The sequence below is a fragment of the Mastigoproctus giganteus genome, chromosome 1 (assembly GCF_048544385.1).
Source record: "Mastigoproctus giganteus isolate SK-2022 chromosome 1, ASM4854438v1, whole genome shotgun sequence".
In the NCBI taxonomy this organism is placed as follows: domain Eukaryota; kingdom Metazoa; phylum Arthropoda; class Arachnida; order Uropygi; family Thelyphonidae; genus Mastigoproctus; species Mastigoproctus giganteus.
In genome coordinates, this window is record NC_143575.1 from 99206168 (window position 1) to 99228566 (window position 22399).

Sequence of the window (22399 nt, forward strand, 5' to 3'; positions counted from 1 at the left end):
GTTTACCATATTTTTGTAGAGTTTTCTGTGTAGCTTGGAATCTTGTATATCAACAATTGGTTTGTACTCGTTTTCATTTCAGTTTTAAAGTTTGAATTTCAAGTGAAAATTAGTTTTAAAAAAAGTATACTGTAGGAAAACTAATACGAACAGTTTTTATGTTTATATATTTTTTTATATTTTATATTTGTTTAATTTTCCGATGGTTACTCTTGTTTGGTAACATGATTATTTTTTTGGAAATTTCTGTTCATTTTATGGTCCATCGTTAGTCTAATAAATGTTTTTATTATTTGACAAATGACGCTTGATATCGAGTGGATACTTATGATAAATATACAGAGACCATTGATTTTCAGCTAATCTTGAAGCTCGTAATAAGCTCCTATCTTTTTAGAAATTCTAATAAATCACAGATTTCGTACAAATGAACTCTGTGATTCGTGTGGGTCTGATGGGCGCCATTATCTTTTTAAATGTATTTTTTCCATGTTAATTCTCTAAATTTGGTAGTATAACCCAATGATCCCAACAAATCGAGCTCATAATGCAGAATGTATGTATTTTGTGTAATTTTTCATCCTGAAACCAGGACTTCCTCATTGCTGGATGAAAAGCAGAGCATTGACGGAGAAGTATAATAGGAGTTAAAAACCAGATAACTGAAACTTTAAGCGATAAATGAATGAGATAAAATTTTACCAGATTTTTCCAGTAAAGCTGATAAGTATCCAACTACTTTTAACTGAGATTGCTACTCCAAAATGTTGCCCCATACAAACTAATAATAAACTATCAGTTTAAACAGGACCCAAAAGTTTAATACTCCAACGTCCCAGAAAGAGAAGTAATTCATGCACAGGCACGAACAGAGTATACTTACTGATTCACATTCAGTTACTGACAGGTGAGTATTCACCTCAGTGCAGCTCTCAGGTAAACACATCCCCAATGATTACCCCCACCATCAAGAGAACAGAAATTCAATTTCTGTCTTCGTTTTTTTTTTTTTTTATAAAAATTCTTTCTTATGAATTCTTTACGCTTTCAAATTCTCATTCCAGTTGACTACCAGCTGACATTGTTTTTTAAAATGCTGATATATTCAGGACCAATTGTTTGAAATAACTTCCTGAAATAAAACTAAAGAAAACCTTTATCGTAGTTAAAATAATGCGCATATTAAATGGACATTAGTTATTTGAAATGGTTATGCCATTTAATCAAAATGTTTTCTCTTCGGCAACGAAATCTCTCTCCAATTTCAGCCGGCTCAGAGGGTTCAGATGGTGCTTGCAAAGAGGCATTTTAACGTTTATATAGCATATTAGATTAGCCGTATAATTTTAACAGCGCGCATAAGTTTTAAATGACACTCTCTGTAAATATAACAGTGTCGACTTGATTTTGATTGTGCTAACTGAATTTAGTACTGTACAAGATCAAAAGGCGTGAATCTTATGTTGTGTTAGTTTAGTTTTTTTTTTTTTTTTTTTTTGCAGAAAACGACTACGAAATGAAAGATTTTTTACCAGTGAGGAAAGGGAAGCTTGTGGAATGTAAGCGAATTGATAAAAGTAAACATCATAAAATATCCCATCTGAGCTTTGGCATTAGTATCAGCTGTATCCTTCAAACAAGAAAGGGAGGGGGGCATTAAGAATCATTTCCAAAATGATGACGACAAATAGTTTAGTAAGCAGATAGGCAGCTGAGAAGACATTAAAAGAACCCTTGGATTCGATCGTCCTTAAAATTTAAAAAGGTCTTTAGAAAGCAAGATTTATGAGAAATTTCAAAGAAGGACATGCACATTAAAACAGTTATTTCAGGGGATGCGACTTGCATGTTAGCAGTGGCGGATTACCCATTAAGGCAATGAGGCACGTGCCAGGCTTTGGGGAGTCCCAAGCCAAAACATTCTCCTATAGTGTTCTAAAATAGATTAATGTTTTCAGCAAACATCATAAAAATCTTGATTAATTTAAGCGAAAATTTAAGCAAAAAATTCAAAAGTACAAAATTTCATTTATTTGCCACCTAACTTTTATTTTTTATTCTTTTTTTTTTTTATTATTATTTTTTGGGGAGCCCCCAAATATAATTTTCCTAGGGGCTCCAACTATCCTTAATCCGCCACTGCATGTTAGCCACCTTTATGGGACGAGATAAGCCAAACCATAGATATCAAATCATAGAAGAATATTTACTCCAAATACAGATATTGAGGATTGGATGAATTAAGGGGTTTTTTTATTATAATTTTCAGAGGCATAACGGTGTAGATGTTGGCTAGATTCTGATTAACTGTGAACGTGAAGTTTGACATAAAATCTTAAATGACAAAGAAACCACTAACTGTGAAGATTTCAATGAAGCAATCTCAAGATTCAAGTGACGATCAGAAAAGAACACTAACTAGAGAAAGATAGAGAGATAAAATAAACACACACACATTATATATATAGCACCCTTAAAAGCAGCTTATATTTCACGTAGAATAAATCTTTAAATCTCTAAATAATTCGAATAAATCTTGAACTGTCTTAAGAGAAATATTGGATCATTCTTCATGAGGAATGTTTCAAGCCCCTTGAGTGATGCAGGTGGAGGAAATTTACTTCTCACTCTTCTCTCCCAATTTATGCCCATAGCAGCTAAATAACGTTTAAGTCTAGTGATTGTGCGGACCATGGGAGATGCTTATCCTAAGTTGCATGCTCATCAAACCAAGATTGGACAAATATGGCTGTGTGCATTTGGAACATTATCATCTTGAAACATGGCAACCTTTGTGCGAAACAATGTTTGCACCATGGGATGAATCTGGTCACTCAGAATATTAAGGTAGTCAGTGGCTGTAATTCGCCTGTTTAGAGTGATGATAGGACCTAAAGAATACCAAGATATTGCTGTCCAAACCATTGTTTGTCCTCCTTCTTGAGGGTAGGCACAAGACAATTAGGATGATGCGCTTCCTTTGCCATTCGCCAAACTTTCCTTGATAGTTGTTAAAGAGTGTGAATGATGAATTCGTCTGAAAATGACATGCTTCCAATCATTAAATGTCCACATTGTCAAGTCTTCTTACACCATTCATTCCCCTTTCTAGCATTCCTATTTTTATTTTTATTTTTTATTACATTTTTTTTCGGGGTTAAAATCATTTTCAGCATCCATCAGTCTCTTTCAGTCAGCTTCGATTTTCTGCCAATCAGATTTTTCATATTCGTCCTATCAGATTTTGTTTTTCATATTTGGTGGATGTAGAAATCACTTTCGATACAGATACTCGGTATACATTAAACACATAAGCAGTTTTAGTCACTGATGCCCCTGGGAAACGTGCACCAATTTGACTTCTTTTAATTCAGACAGGTCGGTCGTTTTCTTCATGTACCTTTTTATATCACCTCTAAATAAATATCAGCTTTTATCTTCTTTCTTTCACAATACTACCTACCAGAAACAAAACGAATCATCACTGCATGTTCACAAATACGTCTTACAGCCATTACAAAACTACCTTTTACATCAGGTGTTTCCATTGTTTTGTCCACCACTGTATATTATAGTATATTTAGAGTAGCAGGGGTAGATCGGTGGCTGAACTCAGCTGTAAAAATTAAGAGACAATGCAAAAAAGGAAAGATGATTCTAGTTATTGAAAAAGCATTATTTAAATTAATTTTGTTTAATCTTTAATTTATATCGTAAAATATGCGTTCAGAACGTAAACACTCGTATAAAGCTGTTTAAATGAAGCTGAAATAGGGTAAAAGTGATTGGTCTATACAGACACCCTGTGTACAAGTTCTAGTAGTGCATATATATGCGCACTTAGGCAAGTTAGATGCGTTTTGTTTGTGAATTGAGTGTATCATGCAATCGGCTTGCCTGTTTTGCGAAAAGAACTGAAATTTCCGATAAACCATGCAGCACTTCATCGAGACCAACAAACTCGGCCAGGGTAGAGGAACAGGAAGGAGCTTTCATGTTTTTTTTGTTTTTTTTTAAATATAAAGTGATTATTTTGAATCATATATTTGAAAAATAAAATCATCCTTGCTTGCAGAAAGAGCATCTCCTATTAAATCCGTCGCACGAAAGTTGTTTATGGGGAACATTATTTGAGTCATGTAACAGTTTGCAGGAGAAGACGATAGTTTATCCACCATGATCTTTCTGCGACCCGGACAAGAATGAATGCATAAATCTGTGCTCATAACTCATGCGTTACCAACAGGTGAAAGAAACCTTTTTCTTTACCGGATTGTTGCTGGAAATGAATCATAACTATGCATTTCAACTCGAAACAAAGAAGATACGCTTGATTTGAGAACACCGATGTTTTCTGTCGTTAACAAAGACTAGCAGTGGATATGAATCTTGTTTATATTATCCGTTCATCATGAAAGACTGTTGCTCATAAAGTTTCTGCCACATTTCACAACGATAAATGTTAAACTCACAATACTCGTGGATTACTGCAGCCAGCTCATTCCACACGTGAAAATAATTACTGAAGTCATAGAGGACAAATCGAGGAATGCCCTATAGTCTCGTGAAGATTCAATAAGTCGGTTTCGGACGTATGCTGCATGGATTTTTCTCCCGGAAACTCTTTTTTAATACCGTGAAACAGGGGAAACCGACTACAAAATATACTCGATTTACAGACAACATTCTGACCTCTCATGACCTTAGTTGCCTCGGCATAAATATTAAAACGGCAACCATACAGTCCAAGTCTTTCTTTCTTAGCTTATTGATGTTTTAATGGTCATCCTTTAAATGTCAAAAACATATCAAAATTATTGGGTACCACAGTTCTCATTGGAATTGAGGTCAACACCCAATAAATTCAGTCTTACAACATCCGCTTACTATAGATGCATGCACTGGCAATGTTAGGATAATTTCAGTTCAGTTATTCTAAAAGAAAAAAGCAGTAATTGAATTCCAAACTTTTAACAATAATAATTATCTTTCGAAAGTAGCCTTCTTAGGCTGAGTGTACTAAGAAATTAATTAATCCAGGCTGAAATTAATCGGAAGTAGTCATCAGACAATTGTATTTTAAATCTTCTATCCTATTGATTTATTTCAAAGGGGAAAAATTCGGTAAAGATGTTATGAAAAATATAGAATAACAAAATAATGAAATGCAAATACATTATACGGAGATAAATGACCTTACACGACTATCGAATGGTATACTTCTCATTTCCATACGCTAAAAATTAGCGTGCAGTGCTTAAATGGATTATTTTATAATGATAGTTATAAAATAATCCATTTTATGTATTTGTGTTAGATAGATATCTGTCTGTATATAATGAGTACTTAAATAGGAGGTGTCATTTAGGCATATAATGGGACTTTTTATTCCTTATCTGGATTTATATCAATCAGTTTTGCTTATAATCCATTTCTGTAAATAACGAATTCTATGCACTCTCTCTCTCTCTCTCTCTCTCTGTATACAGCTGAAAGATAAGGATGGAATGCGTTTTAGGATCTGAGAAGTGGAAGAAGAGGTGGCACTGCAGGATAGTGTCTTGGGTAAGTGTATTCCGACCATGGATTACATGTGAGTTACCCAGACCTCAGGTGGCTTGACAAAAAACAAGAGAGCTGTTTGAAATGAAGGAAGCAAAACCTGGACTTTGGAGGATTTCCCTCCCATTTAACAAATATAAAAAAGTCGTCTGGTGTCCTCCAGGTATCTGTCTAGCATTTCCTTTAATTTGCATTAACTTCCCAGTTCTAAAAGATTAACAGCGCGTGTATTTATATCATCAGTTCATAGTCTCTTTGTCGAAATATTTGCCATTTACCAATACAGCTAGCCTTAATTTAAGTGTGCGTCCTAGTTTTTGCCGTCTGTGAAAGAAAAAATGTGTGCATTATTTAATTTATTAAATTCTTTCTAATCCTTTTATACCTCAAGCAATTCCCCAAGAAGAGATGTTTGGTCTTAAGACTTTGCAACTTGCAATACTTTATTGCAATCAATGATTAATTTTTCTTTCGCTGTACCTTTCCCAGGTGATAACAGTCCTTCCTGAAAAGATTTCAAACCTACGTACAATACTCAAAACACGTCCTGACCAAGGCATTTATAATAATGGAATAATTACTTTCTCGTACCCTCTAGCAGTATTCATGTACATCATACATAAAATACTATTTGCTGTCCTAGGCCTGCCTGCACTTTGACACCATTTATGTGGGATTGCACAATTCTACGTTCGTTGCTTCTCAAGCAATAACATACACTAGACTTAATACTATTCTCAAATGTTGAGCTTTATACTTGCTGACGTGGCAAAGTGATATTTCAATAAAGTCATCCTGCGAAAATCAATCAATCAATTCTGTTCATTACACTAAAACGAATCCTGGTCTAACATTCTAGTATTTACGATATATATCATATGTTAAAGCTCATCGCAAATTCAAACGAGATTGTTTGTCTAAATTTAAAAATTAAACCGTGAAAATGTAGATTTAGGAAGTAAACTAACCATTCTTGCATTCATGTCTCAGGAAACCTGGAAATAAAACAAAATAAAATAACAGCGAAATTAGCGGAATAAAAATATTGGAGCGCATGCCCTCTTCAAATATCACCCAGTTAGCATGTTTGCTAACTTCTTCAAAATAAATTTGAAGTTCGTAGAGGACAAAGGATGCAAAAAAACGATTACTAAAGGAAAATATCCAAGTACAAGAATAAATAAGATGATGTAAAGACAAACAGATGTGAAACAGTGACACAAAGTAAAACCAAGTTGAATGGCGAAACTTAAAGCACATAATTCAGAATCTGATATGTTACGCTTTCATTTGATTCCCCCCCGCATAATTATTGATTGATAACAAATATTAATTATTTCAATCATTATATTGAGAAACAATAATGCGATTGCTCGTCTAGGACCGGAAGTAGGCATAGAAGAGATATACACATAGATACAAATTACCAATCAGCTGAGGACAGACACAAAAGTAAATGAAGAAGTCCTGACTAAAACCATAGTTAAAGTAATCGAGAGCGTCAATAGGATTGGCTGAAGTGCTTTGCAACTTATGAAAAGTTCTTGAAAACAGTGTCTTCGTGCTAACTGTGATAATATTTGTATGTTCTAGCAAAAAGAAACAAACATGTCCCTTGGCGATTTAACATTTCTGGAATCCTAAACGGAAATATCTTCTGGGGATAAAAAGTATAAAAATACACGATTGTGTACATCTACTTCCACAAACTTAATGGAATGTATTTTGACATTTTTGTCTAGCGTATGAATTTTATGTGGAATGTGCGAGCTGATATTTATATTAACGGCCTCCAAGCATGCGTTCATAACGGCAAGTGTATTATGTCCGCAGAAGTGTGTTCACGGGCCAATTTGAATGTTTTGTGGGATTAAAAACCCGGAATAACTCACTGCAGTTATCCGATTTCAAGCCTTCCGCTTGAAATCGGATAACTGCGGCCTCGAATGGAGAGGATTTATGAAAATTCCACTCGTCGTGAGTTGACCCAGACCTCTACAAACGAGTGACAGACGAAGATGTGTATCGTGTCATCTAGGTTGTCATGGAAGGCAAGTTAGGGACAGGTTGCTAACTTCTGAAATTAAGAATTTTATTATTGCATCCCCCACAAAAACAAGTTGAATAGCATTAATATGTTTTAACTTTTGTACAAAATAGCTCCAAAACGGCTGCTAAATACACCTTGGAATGTATTTCTCACGAGGATATGCTTCCTGTATTCTTTTCAAAAGTATTATTATGGGAAAATAACATGAGGAGCTTGTAATTTAAATAAAACATCAAAATTAAAGCGACCCAGTAATGCAGGAAAGTATTAGTTCCTTTCATGTCTATAAAAGGAGATGGTTGAATAGTCGAAGCGAATATTGTACGTATTGATTTTGGAGTCAGGAATTTGTATATCGAAAAAGTTGTGTGCGCTTAACAAATTCTTTTACCTACACGAGTAGCACATCCTCTTCTCTACATCGGGTGGAAAAGGACCTGGTTTGAATCAGATCAATGATGCGAGTAGCTTTAATGGACTATTTTCACTTCGTGGCTGAGTTAGTCAGCGTGGATAGTAAAGTAGTCCTGACAGGAAACTCGGGTTTTTTGTTCGGTAAAGAAGATAAATCGACCAAAGAACAAACGCGGTTTATGGGAAAAAAATACACAACGGCAGATAAATTCCTTTTTTTTTTCCGAGGTTGTCCTAATAAAAGGGTTTCTTTTTAATCTCTTCTTTTAAAATTCATTTATTGATATCTTGCTGTGTTTATTGGCGGTGACATTTTTCTTTGCTTCTTTACAACAGCAAGTCATATTTGAAATATGCATTTAGCCCTAACTGAAATGCGTAACGTCATCTTAGGCCTTCCCAAATCCAGACAGTATTAGTTAAAGTAATGTCCCGCTCTATCCATTGAACTTCCTGTGACTGCGGTGAATCTGAACCTGGGGTACTTTCAACTTTCTCCCATAAATGTTCAGTTAGAGATGAATGGATGTAGTTAGCCAGTCAGAGAAAATCAGCAATGTTTTCTGAATGTTCCTCCTAATTTCTGGAATTTCAGGCAGGTTGCTGTTCTTTTGCAAAATGTTTCGTCACTGGCGAACAAGAGTATTAATGCCATTTGCTCTTCAAAATAATTCACAGTCCACGTGTTGTTCCCAAAAAAATCTCCAGATCACACAACTGATGGTATGTGTGTTATCAACTGTGCACGAATGTACCTTGTAGATCTCTGAAACAGCTGTGCAGGAACATCTGACCATTCTTTGTGATAATTACTACCCTCCTACTGGATCCAGTCTTCATTATACATGTCAGTCTTCTATAACGATGACCACTGTATAGCTTTTATATACAAAGAGAATTATTCAGGGTTGTAGGGAGTATTTGCATTTCATTCGGCGGTGAGTCTGTAACTTGTGTTGGCTTTCTGAGACCACTTAATCAAGCGATCTTTCAAGAGCGATGGCGTTCTTTGAAGTAAAATATTTCGCCGCGAAAGCAATCTGAGAAACAGAAAAAAAAACTGTGGTGCATCATTTAAAGATAGGCCAGGTAATATTTGTCAAAGGTAAGCAGCCAGCAGCTCTAACGCTATATCTTTCTTGGAAAAAATTAAGAATTTTTTTCGTGTACAGGACCTCTCTTTGCACAGGTGAAAGCCGAAAGAGAAGCGAGTAACGAAAGAAAGAGAGACAAGTGCTAGTGACGATGATATTCAACAAAAATGTGTGATCTAAGTGGTATACCCTCTGGTAGTTTGTGATAGAGGCAATTTTAATATCTTTGAATTAGGACTGTATCATTATAGTTTATATTTCTGCTTGGCCAAATAAACCAATGGGACAATAATTCTTCTTTAGTATTTGTAAGATAATTTCTGGGCGAATAGAGAGATTAATGCCAGACAGTTGTAAACAAACCCAAAGCTTCAAAATTGAGTTTGGCTGCACGCAGATGTTTAAAAGATAATGAAGTTATGTTAAAAGAGAAGTTTCAGCTTGCCACCATGGGGGCTACTGAAAGTAATTTATCATTTGACGTAGAGTACGTCACGCCCAAACAGATGACACATGAATGCACCACAGGATCAATTCCAATGTCTACATTTTGTTATTTTAATAAAATTCATTATACTCATATGTGTTTCTTTTTCTTGTAGACAGAACATTCAGCAGTTCATTATATTTTACTTTTTGAACAGAGTACTTGCCCATTTGCGACTTGGGTCACAGAACAGTGGAGTGTAATTGTAACTTGGATCCACAGGCCAGCTGTGGATCCGAGTTAAAAACCCTTGAGTATATTTACTGGCTAATATCTTTTTTTATAAGAATTTCTGTTTTAAAAATAACATTCTTTTGCTTCATTTATTATCTGATTGTCCTTGTTTTGTATTTTTGAAGTCTCATAAAAAAAAAGATCTGAAAAACACTTTAAAGTTAAGAATAAAAAGTTTTAGAAAGTCGGGTGATAACAGAGGCGAAAGCGAAAATTAGTAACAAGAAAAAACAACTTAATACAAAAAAGAATGAAGAGGTAAAACAAATAGAGGGATAGAGAAAGACCGCTAACTATCTTAAGAAAAAGATTAGGTCTCAGAAAGGTGAATCAGAGAGCAAAAAATATTGGAAATGCAAAAAGTCGCTGGTCCTTAATTTTGCTTATTAATACTAACTAATATTTTAAAAATAAAATTTAAAGAAATTTTAAAAAACTACATCGTTTGTTTCATATTTTTATCGTGACAGTTTCTTATGAAGATGTTTTTGCTGCAAAAGTTTTTTTTCTATCTGTTTATTAAGGCAGCGCGCATTACGAATTAAAAATAAAAACACACAACTCAAAGATGGTACAATTTAACCAAAGAGGCTCGATGCTAAAAAGCAATATGTATATATCTCATTCATTTTAAAACTTTGAAGTTCTGTGACTCGTTGGTTTAATAATATTTTTAAATATTGTTTTTTTGTCTATTTAAATATTTTAAATAGACAAAAGCTTTCATCGTTTCCTCGGAATTCGGGATAAAAGAACAGAATTGCACGCGAAGAAATAATGATGTGAATTGTTATTAATGTTGAAATATGAGAAATTTAAAAGAGATTACGAAAAAAAAAGAAAACTTAGTGAAGCCCGCGCTACGAAAACTAATTGGTTTTACTGCCTGCTTGGTTAAGAGGGAGGAGAGAAATAATTACTTCAAGAAAATGGGCGTGACGGAGAAAAGGAATTAGCTGCTGTGAGATTTATGTGGGGAAATAAATAAAGAGAAATGCTCGTATTTAGAAGCATCCAACGCACATCGAAAGCACCATCATCCGGTGTGGCCCCCACTGTTAGTGCGGGGCATTCTTGGCTAATCAAACTCTTGGCTGTTGTGAACAAGACATGAGCCCACTTACGCCGTGGGGAGTAGATTACATAACTATAATAAAGCACTTAATTATCTTGGAGAGGTCAAACTTTTATTTTCTCTTAACCGTAGGTGCTTTTTTTTGGGAGGGGAAGTCGGGGGCAGCAGAAATTTCGATTTCTCGGTAAAGCTGTTTCTTTATTTTATTTTATTGTGTACAACTTATACAGCACGGTGCAAAGGCATGCCAGGTGTTAATGAATGCAACAAAAATCTGTGGGAACTGTGAAGAAAGCAGAAAAAAAATTGTAAATAAGAATCTGAGAGGAAGTTAAAAGTGAAGGAAGACAAAGCAAACAATCAGTTCACTGAGAGTTCAGAGTATTAAATTCGTAGCCGGAATTCATCAAGAACGATGGATGGACCTTTAAACTTGGTAAAGTTTCCAAAGGCTGCAAACTATTATCCGATTTCCAAATAACCAGTGCACTTTCCTCATCTTTTCCAGTATTTCTTTGGAAAAAGTCGATGTGCAAAGACCTCGTCATCGACCTATGATAACAGATACGTCTTGATATGTTCAAGGGCAGAAACAATAAAAGCATTATTTTGTGGAATCAAACGTCCCAGGTTCTGTTCACTACAAGCGATATCACTGCTAATTAAGTCTAACGACGTTATTATCAAATATTTTACATGCAGACTATAGGTACTGTTTTAAAAGCCACACTATAATGCCCCTTTAATTATTAAAAAATGCCTGAGTTGATCTTTTGAAAAGCTTGACAATTTTATAACTATTACCAACCGAAAGGTTTGTCAGTGAAGATTGGTAACAGCTATTTTTACGCAATGACAGAACTTCCACTATTGGTATTTTTGTTAACTTGCATGATCGTGATTAATTCTGTTTTGTGTATATATATATATTCATAAACCATTTTGGAAGTTCTCCTTTGAGATAGCCAGTCAAAATAAAACAATTTTCGAAAGACGCTTTATTCAAATCTCAGCTCATAGAAAGAAAAACAGTTCCTTGGAGACCTTGAGTGGAAAGCAATTTTTCTATTGCGATTCACTAGTCTTTCTAGTGAATCGCAATAGAAAAGTACCAGCTTTCTACTGGTATTTTTACTACTATATACTAGTACCAGCTTTCACTATTTCCCCATAGCAACGTGCTAGTCTCTCGTTCTTATGTTTTGGTTACTGGTTAGCACTGCCCCCTTCCTCCACATACTGGGATAAAGCTACGTCTCCCAGAGCTAAAAAATTGAATAAAATGATTACCCACATTTGAATCTGGACGTCCACTATACTTCAACTTGAATAAAACTAAACATCACACATCATAGAGCAACAGGTAGGATGACCATTCCCATCTTTCATTCTCTGTCAACAGAGTGTGAAAGTACTCTGTCCCCGCTTCTCATACAAAAATGTTTCATAAACAGCAGTTTCACCAAAAATGGTGAGACGCCTGCTGATTTACTTATCGAAATTGTGAGTCGTAACCATTCTAAGACTGCTTAATTTGGTGATATACTTATGCAAGTGCGAAGTGCAAATACTTCGAATGAAGTAATTGCAGAGTGGAGCTTGAGGAATGTCAGAGAGGATGAACTGGTCCAGGAGCTCCAAAAGTCGTACAAGCTAAGTGAATCATCATCAAAAGAAAATAATGAGCTTGTTCCTACATGGAATACCATCCTTTCGGTTGACACACTAAAGTTACCTTCTGATGTTAAAATCAGTTATCTCAATTGCAGAGCAAGGCCTTGTAATCCTAACCCAATCAGATGTTATGTGCCAAAAAAATTTGGTCACTCCAACTGCATCTTTATTTTATAAATGGCTCGTTTAGTTACATTAATTATGAACCTCAGCTACTATCAGAAAGGCGAAAACAGTAATTGGACTTTGATTTATAATGTTCTATTATCAGAATTTAGAGTTATTACCATACGTTCAGTGAAATGATCCAACGAACAACTTGCATCCTCTAGAAAGCGCCTTAAATTAAGTAGCGATTACAGCATCACTGTGCATAATAGATAAAAAATAATAATAATAATCGAGATTCTTCTCGCTAATATCCAAAACTTCAAATAAAATGATATAATTCATTCGATTCTATGGGTAATTAATTTGAAATAAACCTGATGTTCCTCTTTAAAGTTAATGGACGTTTTTATTTATCTTTATTTATGAAGTACTCAGATTAACGAGTGTAATCCTGATATTCGGTACAAAACAGAATTATAGAGGCAAGTCTCTGTAAGCGTCAGTAAGGTGAGGAAACAAACCATTAGGCTAGCCCATTTTAAGTTTAAATTTTAATTAAAAATGAAACCTGCCAAGAACGAAATTGCATGACTTTTTTCTTCCCTTCAGAACACTGTGGTTGATAGACTGCGATCATAAAACTCTAAAACTCGATTCAAACACCCTGCACACAATTCCTTTTCGAAGTTATCTCTTTTCTCTTGAACAGAAATATGTATTTTGTGACCGTGTAGAAGTTTTGATTTTGTTCTTTTTGTTTTGGTGGTATCAGGAGTCTTGGCATCGATGCGCTATGCAATCCGTGGGTAAGCATCTAATCTTGGTCAGTTTAATAACACCTTAGCACGAATTCATTAATATACAACTTCATACACTCTGGCCTACTTAACTGTTGTAAGAATTGTAAAACTTGATTTTTAAAATTTCATTTTTATTAAAAATGAAAGGTAACAAAAACTTTGTTTTTAATACGTAAACCAGTTTAATTTTCATTTATTGGATGAATAAAGGGTTCTTATTTATTTATTTATTTCGTATTTTAATATTTAAATTACTTATTTTATAATAGAAAAGGCCCAAATATTCTCTTTTTTGCTTCTCGCCTACAGCAAACAGATAAAGGCTAAATAAATAAATATTTAGTATTGCTGATGGTGCAATAATCCCTTAGCGTAAAAAAATTGTAATTCTTATTTCTCAAAAAATTGATTTTTCCTGTAAATACTCTTTTATACATTAAGTTCCTGATATCGTCCCCATAAACATTTTTCTTTTGAAATGGAAAAAAGTAGACCCCAGTGAGGAAAAACAGCTGAAGATTACCAGAAGTACTTTATTTAAAGAATAATTAACAAAGTGTGAAAAATAATTTATAAATATATGCAAATTGCGATAGAATTTGCAATATGTTTATAAATTTCTACGCAATTTCTAAAATTGCGACACTCAAAAGTAAAATTGCGTTTCTTTCAGCCAGCTAAACAAAACTTGCAAATAAATGTAATGTTGATGTCATCGAAGTAATGTCCTTTAAAGAACATCACATGAAACATTTCGAGCATTCAATCCATTCTTCTCCTTTGTAATCCCCCAGAGAAAGTTCCGTTACAGTAGGGATATTCAGCATCTGCTTCTCCATCGCTGTCATCATCACTGTTTGAAACGTAGAAAAACAGCTATCTTTGCATGAATATTCTAATAAAGTTGAATCTTGTCTCTTGTTTTTTAGCTGTAGTAGTAGCTGATCTTCCCCTAGGCGGCCCTGGGCCTTCATTTTTGTCTCTGCTTCGTTATTATTTTTTGTTGGATAATTCAGGATTTGTCTTTTCCATTGGCCAATTTCAAATGCATTTTCCTGCTTCTTTGCTTATCTTCTTTCTTTTTCCCTCCCTCTCTCTCTCTCAGCAGGACATAAAACAAACGATGCCACAAGAATTTATGAGGTAAGAAACCCAATCATAAGATGTAGCCTTCCATCGCACGATATTATAGGTGGTTGGGCAGATGAAACCCTGTCAGCGATTATTTTTAATTGAAATTTAGAGAAAATCGCCTTCTATAAATATTTGATCCTTGAAAGGAAATATTCCCATTTAATATGCCAAAAAAGCCATGTGCCAATTCCCAATGAATGTGCCAAGAAAGCCTTGGTACAAGGGTTTCTTCTAGGCATCTGGAAAAATACGTATTCAAAAAACCTATTGCATTCAAATGCCGTCCAAAGAACACTAAGTGCAGCATCATGTATCCAAACAGCGTCTCTTGTTGCTAAGTATGCCTTGTTCCAAGCGGGCTAATCAATATCAACTGGTTTTCTTTATTGAGAGATTAACTTGATTCCCCAAAAATATACACAATTTAACTGACAAAAGAATGTACTCTTTTCATTTCGAAGTCATTTATTATTCTTCAATATGTTCGACTAATCAGTAACAATGGTACTGTCAATCTCTTGCGATATTTCTCCATATCTGTAAGATTCTTCGTTAGATTAACCTTAAATATTTCATCGGAGTTCATATGCAATACCATAATCCTCCCACAATTCCAATTTATTTCAAAAATAGCAACCAGTATGTAGTGAAATGATCCAAAATAACGGCTGACGCACCAAAAATTGCTATTCCATCAGACTTTCGGTTGTTATTCCTGTCATGTGCCGCATCAGATAATATTCTTAGATACGGGTGTCGCAAATATACTCTTTTCCGCCAAAGCGAAATAGAATATCTGCTTCGCTGGATGTCGTATCTCATTCGTTTGAACTTATTTTGTTTGCAATTTAAAGACCCTTTTTCTTGGAGAGGTCGAAAGAATGAACCGATTCTGGATAGCTCTCCATGTCGTTGTTTTGTCCTTCCATTCTTTTTTGGAGCATCGAAATTAGTACAATGTATTTTGTTTGAAAACAAAACGTTTATCTATTTCCGTTTCATTGTCCAAATAATAACTCGTTATGCAACTTGAGTTGCATAACGAGTCACTGGACAGTCTCTTAAAATCAAAATGCATATATAGATCGGCTCAGCGCTATCTTTTATTGCAGCACAATGTCGTAAACTACAGGGCGTTTCCTCTACCGCGTGGTCCGAATGTAAAATGTGATGGTGCTTAGAACGACATGTAGATAAACATTCAACCCATTTGGAAAAAATTAAAAAAAAAGGAAAATAATAGTTTACCGTCGTGGGTTTCTCTCTCTCATTCTTTTCTTATTTTTAACCTTTACTTTCACAGTAGGAGTGTTTCTTTCAACATCATGTACAAAGTAAGATTAATGAAGTGAGTTTAGGAAGGACATACGAAAAGAGTTTCTTGTCCAGTAAAAGATGTCTGCTAAGCTACGCATCATTTCTAGTCGAGATTTCACAAAGCGTATTAGCCCAGACAGCAATAACAAAATGTCGATGGATTCCTGAAAAGGGATTTCCGTTTACAGAGATCTTCAAGAACCGGACATACAAGGCGAGGGATTTTTTCCATACTAGAGATGTACAATACCCAAGTAGTTGTGGCAATATCACGTAAACTTAATACTACCTCTACTAATAAAGAACAGCCTACTTCGTTGCTTGTTTCATTCAGTGGAGAAGTGCTTGTGTAAGGGAAGGGGGTGAGAATGGTCGTTCTTTATATGTTCTACAACCGGGAAGTAGGCGTTACAAATCTGGCGGACATATACGTAGGCGAAGATCGATTCAAGCGCTTTCATCATAAAAGTTTCTGCAAAAAAGTATGTAATCCCCAACCTTGGAAAAAACAAATCCTCCCGCCTTTGCATGGGCACAGAGACGGTGTCACGCTGAACAGATTTCCGAAATCCATTTGAGGAACTCAGTCTCGCGCTTCATGCTGACGAATTCAGAAACACGAGCACATTGGCTACTTTTTTCCAAGGCCGTTGATTCTCCAATTGTCATGCGCACAACCGACCTTCATGAACTTTCTCGCATAAGTCGATATAAGTCTTGTGAGACTATCGATCACGATAGACAATGGATACGAGAATTCATTTGCAGCTCTCATATTTGTGTTATCTCCATTCATAAGCTAAAAAATAATAATGATCTACCACAATACTTACCTCGAGTCTGATGAAACTTCTGCACAAACTGTTTCCTCTGATACATGGCAAATTGCCAGCCTAATACGGTACAAAAGTCCATCTAATATTTAGTGCTACTTTGAATATTAAATATTTCGGTCATTCTTGGCATTGTCTTTGTATCCTGCTAACCATTAATAATGAATCATACCGAAATTTTCGTGACAACCCCAACTGAAATCGTACATTATCATTATTAATTTAAAAAATATATATATATCACTATTTTTAGCAATAAAAAGCCTATTTGAGAGGAGGCATCTCCAGCTGTGGAAACACCTTTAACGAATGCCATTATTTGGCGTTGTCCACTTGAAAACAAACTTTCTTCCCTACCGACAATCTCTGGCTACCAGTTCTTGCTTCATGTCGTAGCTGCCAATGGTAACAAGAAAAAACAAAAACTTTTAGCCGCGCACACGATGTGAAGATTAAAACGAAAGTCCACTCTTAGTGTGTCAAGGCTTTACTCCTTTCTTTTATTTAGTTCTCCAATTTTAATCTTTCTTTCATTTCCGAAATAGGTAAGAAAGTTAAATATACGTTATCTCTCTCTATATATACGCTGGAATGCATGCAGAAATCTTAACAATCTAGATTTTCTGTCCTGTCAAAAGGTATTTATTTGAACATTAATGATATATTTACTGTCGGTGATGCTAGAAATGGATTTCTCACCATAAAACACATTACTGGGAAAAAAGGAAAATAAATAATAAAATAAAAACACGCAAAATAGATTGTATGTTGTAATTGAAACAGGAAACTTGTTTCAACGTCGCATCAGGTTATTCAATATTGGTACTTACATTAAAGATAGACTTTGGTTTCCATTACAGCTCTTTCTTTCCATTGCCTTTTGTATTAGTGGACAAATATCTCTCCACCCATTTTGGAATAGTGTAGGTGGTTTCGAATGGCTTCAATGACAGGAACTTAACGTTCTTCCAAGAGGAATTGAGTTTGTAATCTTAGGATAGAAAGCTATTTCTTGAGATTTTCCATAGAAAGGCTTTTTTTCTTTCTTAATCATCCGGATATAGTAACTAAAAAGACAAACCAGCCTTAGAGCATTCACACAATTTACGTCCGCAATATGCTGAAGTCGTATGGGCTTTCTCTGCCGCTAAACCGACCAACCATAAATTGTCCTCGTTAGTTAATTTTTAGTAGCAATGTGTAATGTATTGTATCAATTAATTTTAAATTTTATCGCAAGCTGGGAAAAGAAAATATTTCTTGAATTTAATTTTATTCGATGTATGATTAAACACCTATGTTGATGGAAGACGCCTCCTTGCGCCATCTGATGTCCTTTACTTGTGACAGTTATAAAACTAGGCTCACCTTCTCTGTTTTATCCTCACTGAATTAAGTGAGGAGCAACGTGAATGTCGTTTTTATTTATTATTTTGGAAGTTTCGAAAACATCAGGTTGCCTGATGTACAAATAGTACCTTGAATATTCCAACAGACACGCTCATAGTTCTATTTGTAGTCATGATAGCAATCTGTAGATGAGTAATTATCATTTCACATGTGGCTACGTTAACATCAGCCAAGCAAAGCTCCACTTTTATCTAGCACTAAATCGCTCGCTTAAGATTAGGCGCATGCTCCATGTGAGCAGTTACTTTCTCGCTGAGATATTTGTTTTCCTTTAAGAGATCTTCGTTTTCTGTATATGATCTTAGAAAATCATTTGACTATCTTAATATGGTTAACCGTCTTAGTCGCCTTAACATATTTAACCATCTTAGCTGTCTTGATATTCTCTCCCCTTAAACTCAGATATGCCTTTATAGTATGGCAATTTATGATCAAATGTAGTGAGATAGTAGGGTAGAATAAATCTAATAAAGTTGCTTCAAGAACCACTACTTATTTTAATAGATATAAAAACCTCTTGAGATGAGAGAGATGCTTGTTTTTATGCAGTACATTGAGATATAAGCTTTCATTTCGATTTCTGGAGGGAAATTGAATAATTTATTTCGTAAATGGAGGAAAAAACTCACCCACTGAATTAAATTTTCACAGAATTCAATTTTTTTCATTTGTGATGCTCAAATAAAAATAATCTCAAAAAAAAACCGTTAATGCTATGATAATTTTACGATGTACTTAACCTAAAACGAATCATGAACGATCCATCGTATCATATTGTTACCTATATTTCATATAAACAATCCTTTTTTTATGTAAAATAATTTTGACACATAAACCAAAAATGGTTTAGCATTTCATTTCATATTTATGTTGTTTATTTTGAGCCTCAAAGGTTAACAAAGATGTTTTCCCTCTTTGTGTTTTTGGATTTAAAAAATAGTTAATATTCTTAAAATTTAACGCTAAATGAAAATATATTGAGATAAAAGACTTCACGTGCCAGATAAAAATGACAGATAACATTGAGTTTGTGTAAAGAACAGAATATGATCAAAATTGTCCAACCAAGGTTGTATGGATTGTACATCTTAATAAAGCTCTTTCAGGTTTTTTTTGAGGGTTAGGGATCTTTTTCCGATTTCATCAAGAACATATCTGTTTTTGTTGAATTTAATTTAAATTAAAGTTAATTTTAATGGAAATGTAATATTTAGCAGACAATGGATTCATGAAGAAGTAAATCTGAGTTTTTATTTGGAATTTAGTGCTAAGGACAGTAATCTAAATATAGGTATTTTCCTTCTTCAATTATTCTAAAGCATATTTTGATTTCACAGAGAAGAAAACATGGACCCGAAGTTTAAAATGTGCCATCGATAATTTCCAGTTTGGTCTACTCAAACAGCTTACCCGAAGACTACACAATATATTCAAAGATCACACATAAAGCAGCTAGCTTTATTGAATATGAGAAATTATACTTAGAAAGACAAAAATTAATAATTATAATTATATAAAACAGGTGGCAATTGGTAAAACGTAAATAATTTAACCGTTTTAAGATTATATTTCCTGATTCTTACCTGTAAAGGTATGGCCTTGATTTGTACAAATTCTCTGCTCATCATCCGTACTATGAGAGACGACTAGGTGTGAACCGACATAACGAGCAGTAGGGCAATCCACTTTACATCGCTGATGACCTAGCACAACATGCGCAACAGTGCTTCACTCCAAACAAAAACAGCTGACTTCCGCCCACATACACACACTCCACTCATACCCGCGCACACACGCCCACACACACGAACTCGGTACAAGGCTCTGAAGAGAAGGAAGAGGAGGAGGAGGAGGAGTAGGAGGAGAGAGACGTCTCCTACTTGTTCACTGAACTCTCTAAGATACGGAGATTAACTGAAGCCGCCCTTGGGCTGAAAAACAAACACTCTTCAATCCTGAGAACGTGCTAACATCCAAACTTCCTCGGGCCACTGTGCGGGGAACAGGTAGAAACAAATAAAGAAAGAAAGGAAGAAAAAAACGGAGAGCAAAAAAGGCGGGCAGTCGCGGGAACAAAATGAAAACGCGGAGAAATTTTCAGTCAATATACTCCATCGTCGGTCTGGAGCTGCCGTGCTCCGGATGAACCAGACGTGACACCAACCGGCGTTTCTGGTAGTGAATAGTAGCCTACAGCGGAACGCTCTTCCCTGACGACGGAGAAAGTTCATTTCTGGAGTAGGTAGGAGCGGGTGCAGTGAAGAAGAGGCAGCGAACAATTTTCAGCTCCGAATGTGTGGCGAGCCGTGTCTCCGGATATTTCTCCGCTCAAACGGAATGCCTTATGACACGGTGCGATCGCGAATAACACTAGAGTGGCACCAATTATTTGCCGGTTAACATTAAAATAAGAGTAAATGTCTTTTAAAATACTAAAAACATTGATGTCATAGGGCGTGGTTTGTTCTTTTCGAACGTGTAGTATAAAACTTTCGAGCAGAGTGAACAAAAAAAAATTGCTGAAAAACCTGCCAGTAGTACGCTTAGATGGTAAACTTTATTTTTCTCTGAAATAAATGACACGGATCTGTACTAAAGGAAGTGGTACTTTGCTTGTAAATATTTATCAGGGTCACTGACATTGAAATAAATGGAAATAGTCTTCTTAGGAATATGCCATCTTCTCTGTCTGACCCGTTACTACAAAAAATAACTTAACTTTCTTAATGATACAGCGACGCAGGAGGGTCAGGTATCTGCTCCATGTTCTGGTGATTATTGAATGCGTGTAATAGTATCGTTGTTAAGTTGATTCCATTATACCTTCGAAACAAGAATTTAAATTTTAAGTATTGTGATTACTTCATAGATAATATCTGTAATATTACTGTATCCATTTATTTAAACAGGAGGAACAATCGGTATGGTAAACTGCAGCCGTTGTCAACCCACTGTAGGATGGAAGCCTCCTCAATGATTCATGTTGAGGGAAAATGGACCATAATCTGCCACGCCGGTCCAGTGCGGGTTGGCAGATCGACCGTATTTATTAGTCAGGGGCTTGAACCCCAGTCTTACTCAAAGAGCGTGTGCTACTGCACTCCAGCCCCTGACCACTCGGCTAAGGAGGCCGTACTCCGATGAATTAGGTGAAGCGGTCAAAGGAAAACAGATCTTCATATAATTCTGTCTTCGATGCATGAATTTCGTTAATGTGCTACATACGAGAAGCTTCGTCTCATATGTTAACCCCTTTACTTCCCATTTCTTCTATAAAACCTGTTTAGATGGTAATAAAACTGGGTCGTCAGATGTTATAAATATTGCTTACTGTTTATCCCAAAATTCTCTCTTGGTTAATGCCTTAATATAAACTCGTAGATAGCTTTTCACTCCGATTAAGATATTTCTGACAGTTTTTCAGACCACTGGAATTCGAATACAAAATCCTTTCTGTGGTCCTTCCATGGCATCTTTCAAATATGGTAATGTTACCATTTGGGAGCTCATCCCAGTTAGGAGTTCCATTAATGATTCGAAAAACAACTTATTGAGATATTTTCTTTAATAATTCATAAAATTGAAGAGCAAATTATTTTGGCCACGTTTATTCGGTTGTAATGACGTTTTAAACCTACATCGTGATCGCCATAATTGCAATATGTTGTTTACTTAATCTGCTACTGAAACCAAAATACTAAATTTTCGAAGTTTACATTTTTATATTTTGTTTAAGATGTATATGAGCATCGCACTATAAGTAAATCTACTAAATTGTACTTGAATCAAGAGATTATACAAATATTTAATATAATAGCTTATTATATTGTCATCGATCGGTTAATATACAAATATCCCAACCACGAAGTAATCTTAAAAAGAAAATGAATAACAGTCCCCTCAACGAATCTGTTTCTAGTATAGCACTCAGAACGTATTATCTGGACTTAAAAAATCATTTCCGAAGTGTTACAAATCAAATTTCTCAACTACAAAAACAGTTTCGCAAGAATTATTCATTCCAGGATGACATAAAACCAAACTCTTTCTGTTTTATGGGAAATTGCCTTCTGAAGAGTTTTACCGAATCGTTTGTGGAAAGAGATGTGTAGTAGTAGTATGTTGACAGTTATGGGAGTTCTATTAAATCTAGCGTAGGCGATATTCGATCTGAGCAAAATAAATGAGTGAGGTGGGTGGATCG

The 22399-nt window shown here is 35.1% G+C and overlaps 1 protein-coding gene across 1 annotated transcript in view; it reads right to left on the reverse strand.

Moving 5' to 3' along the window:
• The window catches only part of LOC150091034 (rho-related GTP-binding protein RhoE-like), a 291220-nt gene extending 270867 nt beyond the window's left edge, over positions 1 to 20353 (reverse strand). The window contains exon 1 of the mRNA XM_090381338.1: positions 19779 to 20353. The gene's annotated coding sequence lies outside the window, so the exon portion shown is untranslated. The remainder of the gene's footprint in view (positions 1 to 19778) is intronic.
• Between the last annotated feature and the right edge of the window lie 2046 nt (positions 20354 to 22399).